Source organism: Microtus oregoni, unplaced genomic scaffold (genome assembly GCF_018167655.1).
Source record: "Microtus oregoni isolate MIOR12 unplaced genomic scaffold, Mior012 000032F_ref0000030, whole genome shotgun sequence".
In the NCBI taxonomy this organism is placed as follows: Eukaryota; Metazoa; Chordata; class Mammalia; order Rodentia; family Cricetidae; genus Microtus; species Microtus oregoni.
Genome location: NW_024543091.1, coordinates 11,449,602 through 11,464,978, shown reverse-complemented (window position 1 = coordinate 11,464,978; position 15,377 = coordinate 11,449,602). Strand labels below are relative to the sequence as shown.

General features: G+C 37.4%; 1 protein-coding gene and 1 pseudogene across 1 annotated transcript in view; one reads left to right on the top strand and one right to left on the bottom strand.

Annotated features, from left to right (window-relative positions):
* Positions 1–15,377, top strand: part of Bmp5 (bone morphogenetic protein 5) — a 124,522-nt gene that overhangs the window by 24,369 nt on the left and 84,776 nt on the right. The window lies entirely within an intron of this gene.
* Positions 5,806–12,319, bottom strand: LOC121466101 (annotated as a pseudogene).

Here is a 15,377-nt window from a genome sequence, read left to right as displayed (position 1 = left end):
TCGACAAAGTTGTCCTCAGAACTACACACACATACACACTCTCTCTGTCTTTCTTTCTTTCTTTCTTTCTTTCTTTCTTTCTTTCTTTCTTTCTATCTTTCTCTTTCACTCTCTCTAATTTACAAAATAAAAAAATAGAAATCTTATAAATACAAGGGATTTACTGCCCCTTACATAAACATTTCAATATTTGAGTGACATAGGAATAGTGGGAGATGATTGAGAAAGACTGAACTCTTCTCACTGTAGGAAGCTAGGTCCCGGAAAACCCAGGAGCGGACAAAACCAACTCTAGCCAGTGGCTTTGGATTCTGGTCTCATAAATGTGAAGAATGAAGTTCTCAGACTACAGAGGGTGAGCATTAGGGAGTTTACTATAGAATCACAGGTGGAAGCATAGGAGGAAGAGGGAAGAGCTTCTGTATGCAGGAGCCTAGGAAACAGGGAACCATGCAGTCGCAAGTTTAGGGCAGAGACTGGGATGAGGGGCAGGGAAGAGAGTGAGTGCGTCAGGCCTCTTGAAATAACCAGGTGTCCACGTGCCTCCTCTCAATTCCAGTCCAGTAGTGACATATGGCCTCTAGGCAGAAGTTCCCAGTCAGATAACAAAGAAACAGGAAACAGATCTGTTTTCTGGAATTCCTGACTCCACCAAGGACTTTGGGGTCTCTGACCTACTTGATACGTTTTCTAGCCCCTGTTCTCATCGCGAAGGGAAAATCATGTAAAATATCCTATTTATTGTTACACAATTTATTGTACACACGTACCCATGTATTACAGCCCCACACTATGCTCCATAAATATGCACAATTACCACGTATTTAAAAAAGGATTAAGCCGGGCGGTGGTGGCACACGCCTTTAATCCCAGCACTTGGGAGGCAGAGGCAGGCGATCTCTGTGAGTTTGAGACCAGCCTGGTCTACAAGAGCTAGTTCCAGGACAGGCTTCAAACTACAGAGAAACCCTGTCTCGAAAAAAAAAACAAAAACAAAAAATAAAAAATAAAAAAGGATTAAAAAAGTCACAGATTTTAATTACTATTTAATACATAGTTGATGTGAAAATAAGTAACCAGAAACTGAATCAGTTGTACATGGCAACAGAAAGACGATAGCAATTAGTATGTAGAGTACAAGCTTAGTGGAAAGAGATGGATGACAAAGAGAGGATCTGCCACTAAAGAGATGGGTTCGCATCACCGAGATGAGGGTGTAAGTAATGCCTTCACAAGCCCCCAGGGTGCCGTCTTGTCTAAACTGCTCTGAGTGGCATTTTCTTTCTGATGATGTAATCGGGACCATCTGCAACAACGATCACGTGTCTATAAAAATAAACCACCAGCGAGTAAGAATGACCAGATCAATAGCCGAAGTCCTCTCTAGGCTATTTATTGTCAGCATATGGAATTTAAACTGGTCATTGAAAACAGGGAGGAGAAAGGAACTAAGAACCACAAGACAATGCTTTTATGGCCCTTCAGGGTTTCTTCTTCTCTTGTACTTCCATGGTAGCTTTTGTAAAACTTCTCACTGCTGAAGTATGAGCTCTTTGTATTTATGGGATTCAATCTACAGAGACATTCAAAGGTTGTGTGAGGCCCGAGAAAATTCTTCACTGAGAGAGACTTTTATTTCAAAATATCTTTTGCTTTCCCCATAGAATTCAAATGCTCCATGAATTTTGAGACTGTGTTTTATGGGACAACACCTTTACCTCTGATATTCTGAGCAAAAGACAATGGGTAAGGGGGAATGTCAGGGAGAACTGGATTTGGTGTTCTTGTCCCAGGTAGCTTATTTTGTATCAATATACAAACGAAGAGTTAAAACAGCTGCCTAATGGTTTAATATGTTTTCCAAGAAGACTGACAGGATGGATTTGTTCAATTGAGCCCAGAGGGGCAGATCATAATTCATAACAGAGGGCAGAGTACCATAGTCTTGTCCCTTGCACGAAAGAAATCAATTCATGCTTCTCTATTTTCCCTGGGATGGACTCCTGCATCATTTTTTCTGATAGTTTAACCTCATATTTAACCAAGATAAACATAAGTCACTTTGTAAGTAATATAAAAATCAATAGTTGCTATTACTCAAGAATTTGCGTAGTAATAAAAACCATGGTGAAAGTAGTAATAGACATTTCACAGGATGTGAGCTGATACAAATTAACTAATATGATTTAGTTCATTAATACACTCTACCTTCCTTTGAGATCATTACATCAAACCTTTCACAGCATGGTTACCTTTTAAGAATTGTCCCACAACCTCATTTAGGTGGATTTTCTATGGAGTGGCCCATTTACTTGGCGACAACGTGTACACTGTATGGAAAAAAAATCTTATCTTGGAATATGCATAAAGTTTCATGTTAGTCTTCCATTGTCTCAGCATATCTGTTGTGAAACTCAGACTTCTTGGCAAACACATAAATCTCATTATAAAAGTCCGTTGACCTAAATATGACAGCTCTGTTTCTTATTATGTGCATGTGCAGTGTAAAGATATTAGCCATAAAATTTGGTGAATGTCCTCTGGGGGATTTAAAATTTTACTATGCTGCAAATAACTTGCAGAATAGAATTTGTTTATGGGTTTTCATGTGTATAGGAAATAATAAATACAACTGACAGTCATGTACATGGTGAATTAAACTGAAGCTATGTGATATATATACAAGGTGTCATTTTTTTGCCTTTGAAATAAACTTGAATTAAATGTGACAAAGTCAATATTTCAAAGTATACATTTTAGATAAACATTTAAGTCTTTTGGAAAATATTTGGTTGGTGTTGATCACCATTAATACTTTTTGTCTACATAAGTATTTCTTTGACTATTTTCACTTATGTTAAATCTTAAGGACTTTTAAGGCATTCAAGAGTACTGTGGCCAAAGTTAAAATACTTGATCTAAAGGATCAAGAAAAGAAGCTTTCAGAATATGTATGAAAAAAGCAAAAATATTGGCTTTCTATTTATTAAATACACATTGAATTCCAATGATTTGCTATGACCTGTTTTGAAGTCTCAAGTTAGGATAATACAGGTATACACTGATTTATGAAAGTCATGAGGTCCTGCTCAAGTAAAAAGTCTATTAAAAAGACTTAACTTAATCCATCAAAAATGTATCAAAGATCCATAGTCTAACTCCAAAACTGTATACTTTCATGATATGACATCTTTCCTACAGCAATAGCATTTTTCTTTATTTTTCTCAAGTTCCAGGCAACTAGTGTTGGCACTCTTCCACTTGATTAACTGATTCAGGCTGAGGCTGATGGAGTCTGGTGGCAGTTTCACAGTTGGCATGGGAGACCAACCGATCATGATCAGGCCATCTCCATACCCAGATTACCTCCTAGGAGTCTAAAATCTTCTTACTGGGAGAAACGGCTCAACCCAGCAAATAGAATAATCAGCATTTATGCCATGTTGTGTTAAGATAAACGATCCAAAGTTTTATCCAGAGGGCGAATAGAAAGCATATTAAATGTCTTCAAACCGTAGAGGCAGACTCATAAAAACGGTCACAGGCCTTTGTTCTCTCAGTGCATGCACTGCTCACAAACACGCGTGCAGCCAAACCTGATTTATCTTGGGAAACCGTTATTGATCACAAATTTTAACTTAAGAGAATTTTTTTTGATTAAACAAAACTGCATTGTTTAAAATGTAAAATTACTTAGATAATACATTATTCTGTTTTGTTTTGTTTTTTGAATCAGGCAGCCCTATGATTGACTCTCGGCCCAGGAATTTTGGAAAAGCTTTTTCGCTTATTCACTATACATTTAGTGAGGGATGACTGGGTGATGTCAAAGACTGTGTCTGACAGAATATAATACCAGATAAACTATTCCTGTCGCTTCAGACTAGGATTCCTTTCAGTGAGAATGAGAGTTCTTCTAGAATGTGGAATGAAATAATTACACATAACCTTCCTTTGTAAATTGCCTGATTGTTAAGTTATTCTAAGACGAAAACATCTACAAAGTAGAAATTCGACTGCAGTTTACTCCTGACATTTAGTTATTAACATTGAAGTACTAAAACCTGAAACAGAGATGCTCTTAAACAGATCCATCAGTTTTCAAAATATTTATGGACAGCAACTTAATTTATTATAGACCTTAGCTTAACTTAATGTTTTCCTGAATGTTTGTATTTACCAATCATCTAGCTCTTTAGAAACAAAGGCAGCCTGATCCCTGTGAAATCTAGCCTTTAAGATTAATTCAGAAAACAATGTAACTCTGACAAAATGAAAATTACAAGCATAATCAAATGATTGATACAATACGCATGAATTTGAAGATTTAGCTCCAATTGACAATATAAAGATAAACTATTAGTAACTTAGTCGGTTAAGTTTACTGATTTAAAAAGTAGTTTAGCTTATCTAGTTTTACAAAGGTTAAATATTTAAAAGAAACTGTTTGAAAAATTTTATGTTTCTTCCAAGCAGTGTAACAAGATACCCAGCATACTTTAAAATCTAGTTATTTACCTAAAAATAATTTATCTTGGACTGAGGATGAGAGCCACTGGCGAGAGTGCTTCCACAGCCCACAGGAAGCCCCGACTTGGGTCCTCAGTGACATGTAAACTAGTGTGGGGTGCACAGCTGGTGGAGGCCAGAGGCTCAGAAGTTCAAGGTCATTCTCAGCTATACACCAAGTTCGAAGACAGTATGCGATGCATGAGACACTGTGTCATAAGCAGGTGAACAAACAACGTTCATATCTTGAATGCCAAGAAGATGGCCCAGTGAGTAAAGGCACCAGACTTCAAACTTCAAGATGACCTGGGTTTGAGTTCCTAAACCCACAGGATAAAAGAAGAGAATTGCTTACTGCAAATTGTTCTCTAGCCTCTACATCACGCACACACACACACACACACACACACACTCACACACACTTATAGCACACACCAAATTTAAAGAAAAATAAACATTTTAGCTAGCAATATTGGAGAGAAATAAAGAGATATCTTTACACAGTATAATGAAGTGATGTACATTTGTCTTATTTGTCTTTACTTTTTAGTTTACTTATTTTATTTTCATAATGTTAGTGGTTAAAATCAGGGCCTCACACATGCCACACAAGTACTCTATACTGATAGGTCCAACCTCAAATCTTTAATTTTTCCTTTTTCTTTTCTTTTTTTTTCTCTTTCTTTCTTTTTGTTTTCCTTTTTTTCTTTTTTTGAGTTGCCTTTGGGGCAAGAAAATTAGGAGGGCCTACTAACATTTTCATTATTTAATTTAAAAATTTGGTTTAAGATTTCCCTAAGACTGTTATTCGAGGTCCAGGAGTAGATTTAGTGATGTGTACTTTTAAGATTCAGCACCTGGTATAAACAAGGAGTTAAAGTCTTTTTGGTTTTACAGCGAAGAATGAATGGGGGAAATAGTCCTTCTAGTTAGTTTACAATATTTTAGCTTTTGTATTTAAAGTTTATATAAATGGATGGTTTGCCCTTTCAGCTGCAATGAATTTTACATAGTAATGAATGTAATTTTAGACTTAACGCATTCAATGTTCGAAAGTCCAAGCAAGCACTTACTCAGTAGGCAGAGGTTGGAAGATGGCTAGTAGATGCTGACAACTTAGGTTATGCGGTGGGAACCTGTGTTAAATAATAACAAAAAGCAACAAAACTAACATCCATTGAATGGGGCACCTTTCCTAAGAAGCTCAGCTCCACAACTGGATTTTTTTGCGGTAGAATGGGAATCATGGCTTCTTTACGGGCAGCAGGGGCCACAGGACAGAACCAAGTGGCCAGGTCACCCGTGCATGTGTTCAGCTTGGATGTTGGCAGAGATCTCGACCTCCCACTTGTCCCGATTGTTGAGCAGCTTCTCTTTGTTGTACAGCAACTCATGTGTCTCAGTGGAGAACTCAAAGTTGGTGTCTGCCATGATGGTATCGACAGGGTAGATCTTCTATCAGAAACTGCAGTAGACACGCTTGGTCATGTCGATGTCTTAGCATTGCAGTCTGGTGGCTGCCATCGGTTCTTGGCTCATCCTTGACAGTGATGGCTTTTGCAGGACAGATGGCCTCACAGAGCTTACAGGCAATGCAGTGTTCCTCTCGAGAAGGGTAGCAGCGCAATGCATATTTCCCTTGGAAGCGTATACTCAGTGGTCTCTTCTTAAATGGGCAGTTGATGGTGGCAGCTTAGGGTCATGCACGTCCTTGGAAGAGTTCAGTCCAATCAGAGGCTAAGCTGCATGGTCAGCCATGAACTTCAATGCCATCTCAAGCTCCTGTACGTTCACATACTTGTAGGTTGCTGCTGCTGCACTATTAAGGAAGCTTTAGTCACTGAGATGTCCTCTGCGCCTGGCCTGGACCACAGCCCATGGCAGCATGAACGAGGTCAGATAATATATCTTGGGGGCTCTCTGACTCCTTCCCTGGCCCAGGTGTGGGTCCTCCGGATGTTCTTACTTGGACAGAGTGGAGGAATCTTGATGACTGCTTTATGGTTCAGTTAGGATCTTAGAAAGGTGACTTCTCAGGGGGAAAGGATGGCTAAGATAGGATTGTGTTTTGGAACTGACAATGAGTTGAAGTAGGTTCATCCTAAGAAATTATAATTATAAAAAAATTCTGAGAGCATTGAGAGGAATCACAAGGTATTCACTTCTCAACTAGAAGAACATTTGAGTCCTTTAAAGAAAGCAAACATGCAGACTCTCTCACAATGTCTAAACGAAAGAAAATGTGGCATAGTCATAACCAAATCAACAGAAGTCGACTCTAAGATGATATATCTAGTCACATCGAGCTTAAGATGTTAAAAAGCACAGATGAAGAAAATTATTAAAAACAGCCAGAGGAAAACAGATACACTACAGTCAGTAATGCAATGATTCAAGTGATGGCTGACTTCTCATCTCACGTGATGGAAAACAGATGGCAAATGAGCAGAATCTTTAGAATAATGAATTAAGTCAAAAAAGAACTTCAATATCAAAATATGGGTTGAATAAACACATTTATTTTATAAAATGGAAATTTTTCAAAGTAGGAAATTAAGAACTGTAACGTAGCACAGATAAAAACTCGAGGACTTTTGGGGTGGAAGTTTGGCTCAGAGGTTAAGCAAACAAAACACTCTTGCAGGGGTATACAGTTCCAGCACCTCTGTCATGTTGCTCACAGCATCTTGTAACTCCAGCTCCAGGGGATCCTGGACTCCTTGGCACCTATACTCATCACACACACACACACACACACACACACACACACACACACGGAGAGAGAGAGTAAGAGGGAGAGATATGGTGGAAAGAGAATTATAAACAATAAATATAAAATTTTAGTATATTACCAGCACCAGCAGAATATCTACATATAATCCATAGATACATTATACCAGAAGAATAATCCAGAAGGCGAAATATTGACTAATTTCCTTATAAGATGAGAAGTAAAATGTGACTGATTATTAATACTATCTAATCAATATTATACTGTTAATCCAAGCCAGAAAATAACCCAAAAGAAATAAAGCATAAATGTTCAAAAAGAAATGAAACAATCTATTTTTGGATAATGTAAGTATGTACAAAGTTTCCAAAGATGGTGTGTAAAAATCAATAAAAGGAGCCGGGCGGTGGTGGCGCACGCCTTTAATCCCAGCACTCGGGAAGCAGAGGCAGGCGGATCTCTGTGAGTTCGAGGCCAGTCTGGTCTACAAGTGCTAGTGCCAGGACAGGCTCCAAAGCTACAGAGAAACCCTGTCTCGAAAAACTAAAAAAAAAAAAAAAAAAAAAAAAAGGAAGAATAAAATTCTTATTGTAAAAATTATAAAGGTAGTGAAATAAAGACTTGAACAATTGAATGTGTGTATCAACTTTAGGACTTAGAGAGCTCAACCCCCTTAAGATGGCAATTTTCCTTGAGTTTATTCGTAGATTCAATATTGCAATTGAAATGCCCAAAGGCTTCAAAGAGATGTAAATTGATAAACTGCTCTTAATTGTTCTGTGGGAATGTGAGTGGTCTAGAATATCAAAATAGTCTAGAAAAGGTTAGAAGATTTTTTTTAACCTATTTCCAGAATTTAGAATAAAGTCACAATGATCAAGAGTGCAGAAACAAAAAGAATAGAAAGAAGCAGCAATAAAACAGTATGAAGTCCCCAGAGAACCTGATAGAATTATAATGGTTCAGGAGGAAAGGACTTACAAATATCAAAGATCTTATCAACAAATGTTGCTGAAACAGCTAGGCAAACTACATAGAAAGAAATGTACTTCAACCACTACTTCCTACTGTCTGTGTATGTTACTTAGAGATAAATTGTAGTACTTCATGAAATGCTCAAACAACCAACCTCTTAAATAAAACCACAAAATTGCCCTCATGATTTAGAATGAAATAATCATTTAAAAATAAATAATTGGGCTTCATCAAAATGAAAAATTTCTGGTCATAAATTACTATTAAAATGAAAAGTAGGGCATCAACCTAGATGCCCTTCAATGGAAGAATGGATGAGGAAAGTATATATATATATATATTAGAGTACTACTCAGCAATAAAAAACAAGGACTTCTTGAATTTTGCATACAAATGGACAGAAATAGAAAACACTATCCTGAGGGAGGTAAGCCAGACCCAAAAAGAGGAACATGGGATGTACTTACTCATATTTGGTTTCTAGCCATAAACCAAGGACATTGAGCCTATAAATAGTGATCCTAGAGAAGCTAAATAAGGGGAACCCAAAGAAAAACATATAGGCATCCTCCTGAATATTAACCTTCAGCAAGCGATGAAAGGAGACAGAGACCCACATTGGAGCACTGGACTGAAATCCCAAGGTCCAAATCAGGAGCAGAAGGAGAGAGAGCACGAGCAAGGAACTCAGGACCACGAGGGGTGCACCCACACACTGAGACAATGGGGATGTTCTACAGAGAATTCACCAAGGCCAGCTGGCCTGGGTCTGGAAAAGCCTGGGATAAAACCGGAGTCTCTGAGCATAGCGGACAATGAGGACTATTGAGAACTCAAGAACAATGGCAATGTGTTTCTGATCCTACTGCACGCACTGGCTTTGTGGGAGCCTAGGCAGTTTGGATGCTCAACTTACTAGACCTGGATGGAGGTGGGGATTCCTTGGACTTCCCACAGGACAGGGAACCCTGATTGCTTTTCAGGCTGAGGGGGGGCGGACTTAATTGGGGGAGGGGGAGGGAAATGGGAGGCGGTGGCGGGGAAGAGACAGAAATCTTTAATAAATAAATAAATTAAAAAAAAATGAAAAGTAGGAGGTTGGGGAGATGGTTTCATTGGTATGTTTGCTGTACATGGGACATTGAGTTTGATCTCTAGTGTCTTTGTAACAAGCCAGGACCAGCAGTAACCACCTGCAAAGCCACACTAGGATGGCAGAGACAAGAGGATGCAGGAACTAGCTGGCCAGTCAGGATGGAGGATAGGTCAACTCCCAGGTCAGTGAGAGATCCTTTCCAAAACCATTAGGTGGAGAGCAATTGAGAAAATACTAGATGTTGACATCTGGCCTCCACACACATGCCCACACATCTACACACATACCCATGAATCTGCATGCACACATACATCACACACACACACACACACACACACACACACACACACACACACACAGAGAGAGAGAGAGAGAGAGAAATAAGATAAAAAGTAAAATTAAAATGTGTGTTAATTCTATAAGCAAGTCCAATAATATAGAAATAAAAATGGAACTGTTACTTCAAAATCCATATGATTGACAAAAATATGAGAAAGTATTCAATATTCAACGGGGGAGTACAAATTCTAGTTACATAGATTAGAATAGCAAACATTAACCAAAATCGTTCCATGACTGGAATTCTTGCTGATTGCTAGCAGGACTAGTGCATTATTTGATTATTTTGGAAGTGTTTAGCATGCTTCACCAAAATTAAGTATGTGTCTATTAGCAATTCATTAGACTTAGGCATCATTCAAGAGATACAAAGTCTGTGCTTATAAAAGGATTCAAACTAGACTGTGTATCCCAGATTAATTCATCCCAGCCTCCAGTTTGATATGAGCACAGATCTTTTCATAGGTTTACACAACATGCATGTGTTTGCCATATTCACAAAGTGGAGTAGGAGCACCAAGAAAGAATGATTAGGCTCCCGTGTTTGAATGGGACTGCATCTCCAAAACATTGCTGAGGAGAGGCAAATTCTGTCCTGATTGGTATTTCTCTATCATGATTATATTCATTTGTTCAAATTCATTAAATCATATGCTTAACATCTGTGTATTTTGCTGCATTTGAGAAGGCATGGACAGGTTTGATTTTGTCCAAAACCATCTGTCTTTTAACACTATTTCATTAAATATTGCTTTAAATACTTCTGGGGTATTTTTCAGATCTGGACCTTCTTCAAGTCATTCATATTTCCAATCACTTGTCTCACTAAGGAAAGCTCTATAGTCTGGGGAGATGGCTCAGCTGTTCAAGGCTAGGCTCACGATCAAAAATATAAGAAAGAGATCTATTAAAATGCACCAGTCCAAGAATTTCAACAATATAGCCCTCAGTTCTCTTTACAATTCCAAGAGAAATGTACTTTGGCATAGATAAAAATGCCAGCATGTACTTTACGTGTGTATTGTTTAAGTGTGGGTGTTCCTTAGCACCTGGAAGGGCCTCACAACAATGCAAAACAAGCATGCAGTTTGCATGTGTGTGAACCTGTGTGCCAAGTGGGCCTGCCTGTGTGTGTGTTTTGTGTTTGTGTGTGTGTAGTTAAAGTTTGGAGTGTTTTGTTGTTCTGTTTGGTACGAATCATATGAAAAATAGCTTCTGTTGTTTTTCTACTCTTTTTTTTTTTTTTTGATTTTTCGAGACAGGGTTTCTCCGTAGCTTTTGGTTCCTGTCCTGGAACTAGCTCTTGTAGACCAGGCTGGCCTCGAACTCACAGAGATCCGCCTGCCTCTGCCTCCCGAGTGCTGGGATTAAAGGCGTGCGCCACCACCGCCCAGCTGTTTTTCTACTCTTTTGAGTTCTTTTCTTTTGCCTAAATAGTCCAACTGAGGTGAAGAATATCATCAATTATTTAAAATATATTATAAAATACATTTGTGTTTATTTATATACTTTTTGTTAAAGCTTTTAAAATTGAGATTGGGTGAAATTATAAAACACAGTCACAATGAGATGATATGTGAGTTATATTGTTTCTTGTTTGCTTTCATATGCTACATGGGTGTGGCAACAAGCACCCCATGGCACTGATTTGAGAGAAGTTTCTCTAGGGTGATAATACATCCAAAATAATGCGTCAAATGACCCAGAGAGGCTCCAGATCTGTAAAACATCCCCCAGAAGGCTTTAAAGCAATATTTAATGAAATAACATTAAAAGACAGATGATTTTGAGTAAAATCAAACCTGTCCGTGCCTCTGTCTTTTTTCTCCATTCATTGTATTTTACAAAGGCATAAATGCTTACTTCAAAATTTAAAAATGCCCAATACTTTATTTAGTGGCCGGGAGAGTTCTTACAATACCCTCGGTAGTTTGCCAATGAAATCTACTTTCCATTTATTTTTATTAATATAGATTTGACGGGGGTCAGGTGTTAAGTGCTCCACAGCCTAGAAATGACCAACCGGCAGTTCATGAAGTCAGTAATCAAAGATGTCATTCTTCCTACTGATCTGTCATGTAATTCAGTCAGACCTTATCAAGCCCCATGATGCTGCTGGATGTAGACAGCGTTTACTTCCAAGTGTAAGTTTCTCTAGAGTGATGGGATAAAGTTTTTCTTTATTGAATTTTACTTTTAAACAGATTTTTGTTCTTAAAATGTTTATGCATGCATAAACAAACAGTAAACATTTAAAATATAGATGTTATAGGGTTTGGTTCATGCTTAGTACTCAATGTAAACTCTGTTGTAGAAATGAGGTAACAGCAACGTTTGAGATTATTTTAAACTGTACTTCTTGATTTTCAAACATAGTATTTATTAAAACAATGCATTTGCAGTTTTTTAAAGTTATGGTATGGCAGTTATTGAACTCTTGGTGAATATGACCCACAATTAAATTATTTGTTCATTTTTTGGATATTTTAATCTTTTATATATTTCCACTTCACCAACTTGTTAATTACATTGCTTTGTTTGGAGAAATTAAGTCATGTGGCTTATGCTTAGATACATATTTATATGGTCATAATTTCATTAGATATTTAAGAAAGAAGAAAGTCAATACTTCATTATGCCAAATCAAAACATATTGAAAACATACCCATGGTGGTATTGATTATATGCCTGTTTTCCAAAGTTTTAAACCAGGGCTGCTTAACTTCAAGTTCATCTCCCGTTCTAATTTTATATTTAAATTGAAAAGTGTTTGTAACTCCTTCCCTTAAATTGCTTCTGACAGAAAATTCCTTTCTTAGTCTTTTGCCATCGATGTGATTTTCAAGTGTTGTAAAGGTCCTTTATCTGTTGCTTTCCGTCTGAACAAAAGAAAAGCTATGATTGGCATTCCAGAAGGAAAAAGTGGGTGGGTGGAAACTGGACAGAATCCAAGCCTCAGACAGAGAGATGGAAAAATAGAACCATATCTCCCATGAGCCCTAAACAATGTGGATTAGAATGTGGCTCAAAAATAGTGTCTATAGAACTGATTTTTGACAACACAAGTTACTGGCCTCTCATGACTTCAGTGTGAACGCTTTATACCCAATAGGTGGTCCATCAGCATGAATTAAGTTATTTAGTTAGTTGCCATTTGAGTCATTTGCAAGTTGATGCGCAGGGTGGGAGAGAAGTCAGCTTTGCCCAGCTGAGCTTTGTCACACGTATGTGGGCAATCAGAGGGATTCTGTCCCTTCAGCCACCCTGTTTGTTTGTTCCATCCACAATACCAATTGTCTTTAAGCTTCTCAGGAACTTTGAGGCATCATCTTCTCTTTGTTCTGAATTCAATAGAAGTCTGAGATAGGGTCTTGGCTTCCATAAAATTAATTGTGGAAAGTATCTCTAAAAATGAGGTATTCTTTCACTCATTAAATATGTCATGCAAGATGATATTATTGGTGTTTGCATACTAGCTCATGAATGTAACTCAAGAGTCTTATAACTTTCCATTATTATTATAATTCTCTGAACTGTAAGTTATCTCAATGTACAAGCTTCATGAGTTCATTGAGATCCCATGACTAAAGCTGGGCTTACAATGAGAGAAGAAATTACAGTGAGTATCGCCGGTTGACTTTCTTGTTCCTGTGAAGCTAGCTTGTCAGAAATTATTGAAAAAATATTTTATGATTTTATATATCCATGTATGGAAGCAGTTTTATTTTATTTAATATTTGGTGATATGGTTAGGTTGAATATCTAATTTTAGTATAAAGCTATTTTGATTTCTTCATTCCTCCTCAGTATGTTTGTTTTTCTTTTTGATTTCTAAAGCTCGTGGAATCTTTGGTTTGCCTCCAGAATCCTAAATTTTCAGAATTGTGTGTCCTGCAGTCTAAACATGAAGCAAACATTTTTACTCATGAAATTCATTATTTCAAATCAATGATTTTCTATTTTTTCCTTTCTCATTATTTATTGCAGAGACACTATTATCTGTATGAATTTCGAAAACCATTTCCCACCCCGTCTTTTAATCACCCTTTCCTATTTTCTTCTTTTGTGATTATTTTATTTTTTATCCCCCTTCTCTTAAACATAGTTTCTTTTCTCATAGAATATCACCTGAGTTTTCCATCTACTCCTCCCAGTTCCTCTCGAACTCCTCTTCCATCCAGATTTACTCTCCATTTTATTTCTTTTACTTGAAAAAATTTTCAGTCTTTCAAACTGAGCTTGATAGTCATATTTCATATTTGTCTGTACCTCCAAGAGATTAATTTTGTCTTTCCTTCCTTTCTTCTTTCCTTCCTTCTTTCCTTTCTTCTTTTCTTTCTCCCTTTCTCCCTCCTCCCCTCTCTTTATTTCCTTCTCTCCTTTCCTAATTTGTGATATGAATGAAATAGATTCTCTCTCTCTCTCTCTCTCTCTGTTTTGTTCTTTGTTTTTTCAAAACATGGTTTCTCTGTGTAACTGCCCTGGCTGTTCTGGAACTCACTTTGCAGACCAGGCTGGCCTTGAACTCACAGAGATCCAACTGCCTCTGCCTCTTGGGTGCTGAGATTAAATACCTGACTACATTAGATTCTCTTATCACTCAAATATACTCATTAATTCTGTTGCTGAACTCAAGTGTTTATGTAACAATACATATACATTGGTTGGATTAATATTGAATAACATTAAGAATATGTATAACTCTAACAACAGTAGTGTATAAAATGCATTTTCTGATAATTAATATGGAGTTGCATTGGAGAGTCCAGAAATTGTTAAGTTTGAATTTATAAGGAGACTCTTCATAGATGAACTTTACTCTGTATTTTCTGGTTGACCTTGATCCTTAGTACAGTTCCCCCGTATTCCTCCCAGTTCCTCCCTAACTTCCTTCCCCTCCAGATCCACTTTGTTTCTGTCTCTCATTAGAAATGAAAAGCCTTCTAAAGAGGCAACTACCAAACATTTCAAAATAAAATATATTAAGATAAAACAAAGACCATCATATCAAGACTGGACAAGGAAAAGAGCCCCGAGAGCAGAGACAAGAATCAGAGACCCACTAAGGTGCATGCTCAGGAGTCCCATAACAGCACTAAGCTGAGAGCTGTACTATATACACAGAGGACCAGGGGAAGAATGCACGGGCCCTGTGCTTGCTGCTTCAGTCTCTATGAGTTCATATGAGCTTTGCTTAGCTGATTCAGAGGGCCTTGTTTTCCTGCTGTCCATGATCCCCTCCGGCTCTTACACTCTTTCTGCCTCTTCATTCACAGGGTTTCCCAAGCTCTCAAGGAAGGAATCTGATAGAGACATTCCTTTTAAAGCTCTGGGACAAAACCATATTCTTAGTAAGCAACTTTCAATAATTTTAAAGGAAGCTTAAAATTTATAATTATACATATTGCACATATATCATGGAAGTATCTTATGCATAAATAAAGGACAGTTAGTGAGAAAGTAAGACATTATTTTAAAATATTTTTTCATCTTCTACAACACACTATTCTGTAAATCATTTAGAGTTTTATTAATTGCTCAAAAATAAAAAAAAAATACACTCTTTTAATTAGCCTTTTCTTGTCTCCAAATGTAATAAACTCCTAAGGAATCATAATGATTCTACTAAGCTAGCGTATATATATTTTTTATTATTTATTTATTAATTAAAGATTTCTGTCTCCTCCCTGCCACTGCCTCCCATTTCCCTCCCCCTCCCCCAATCAA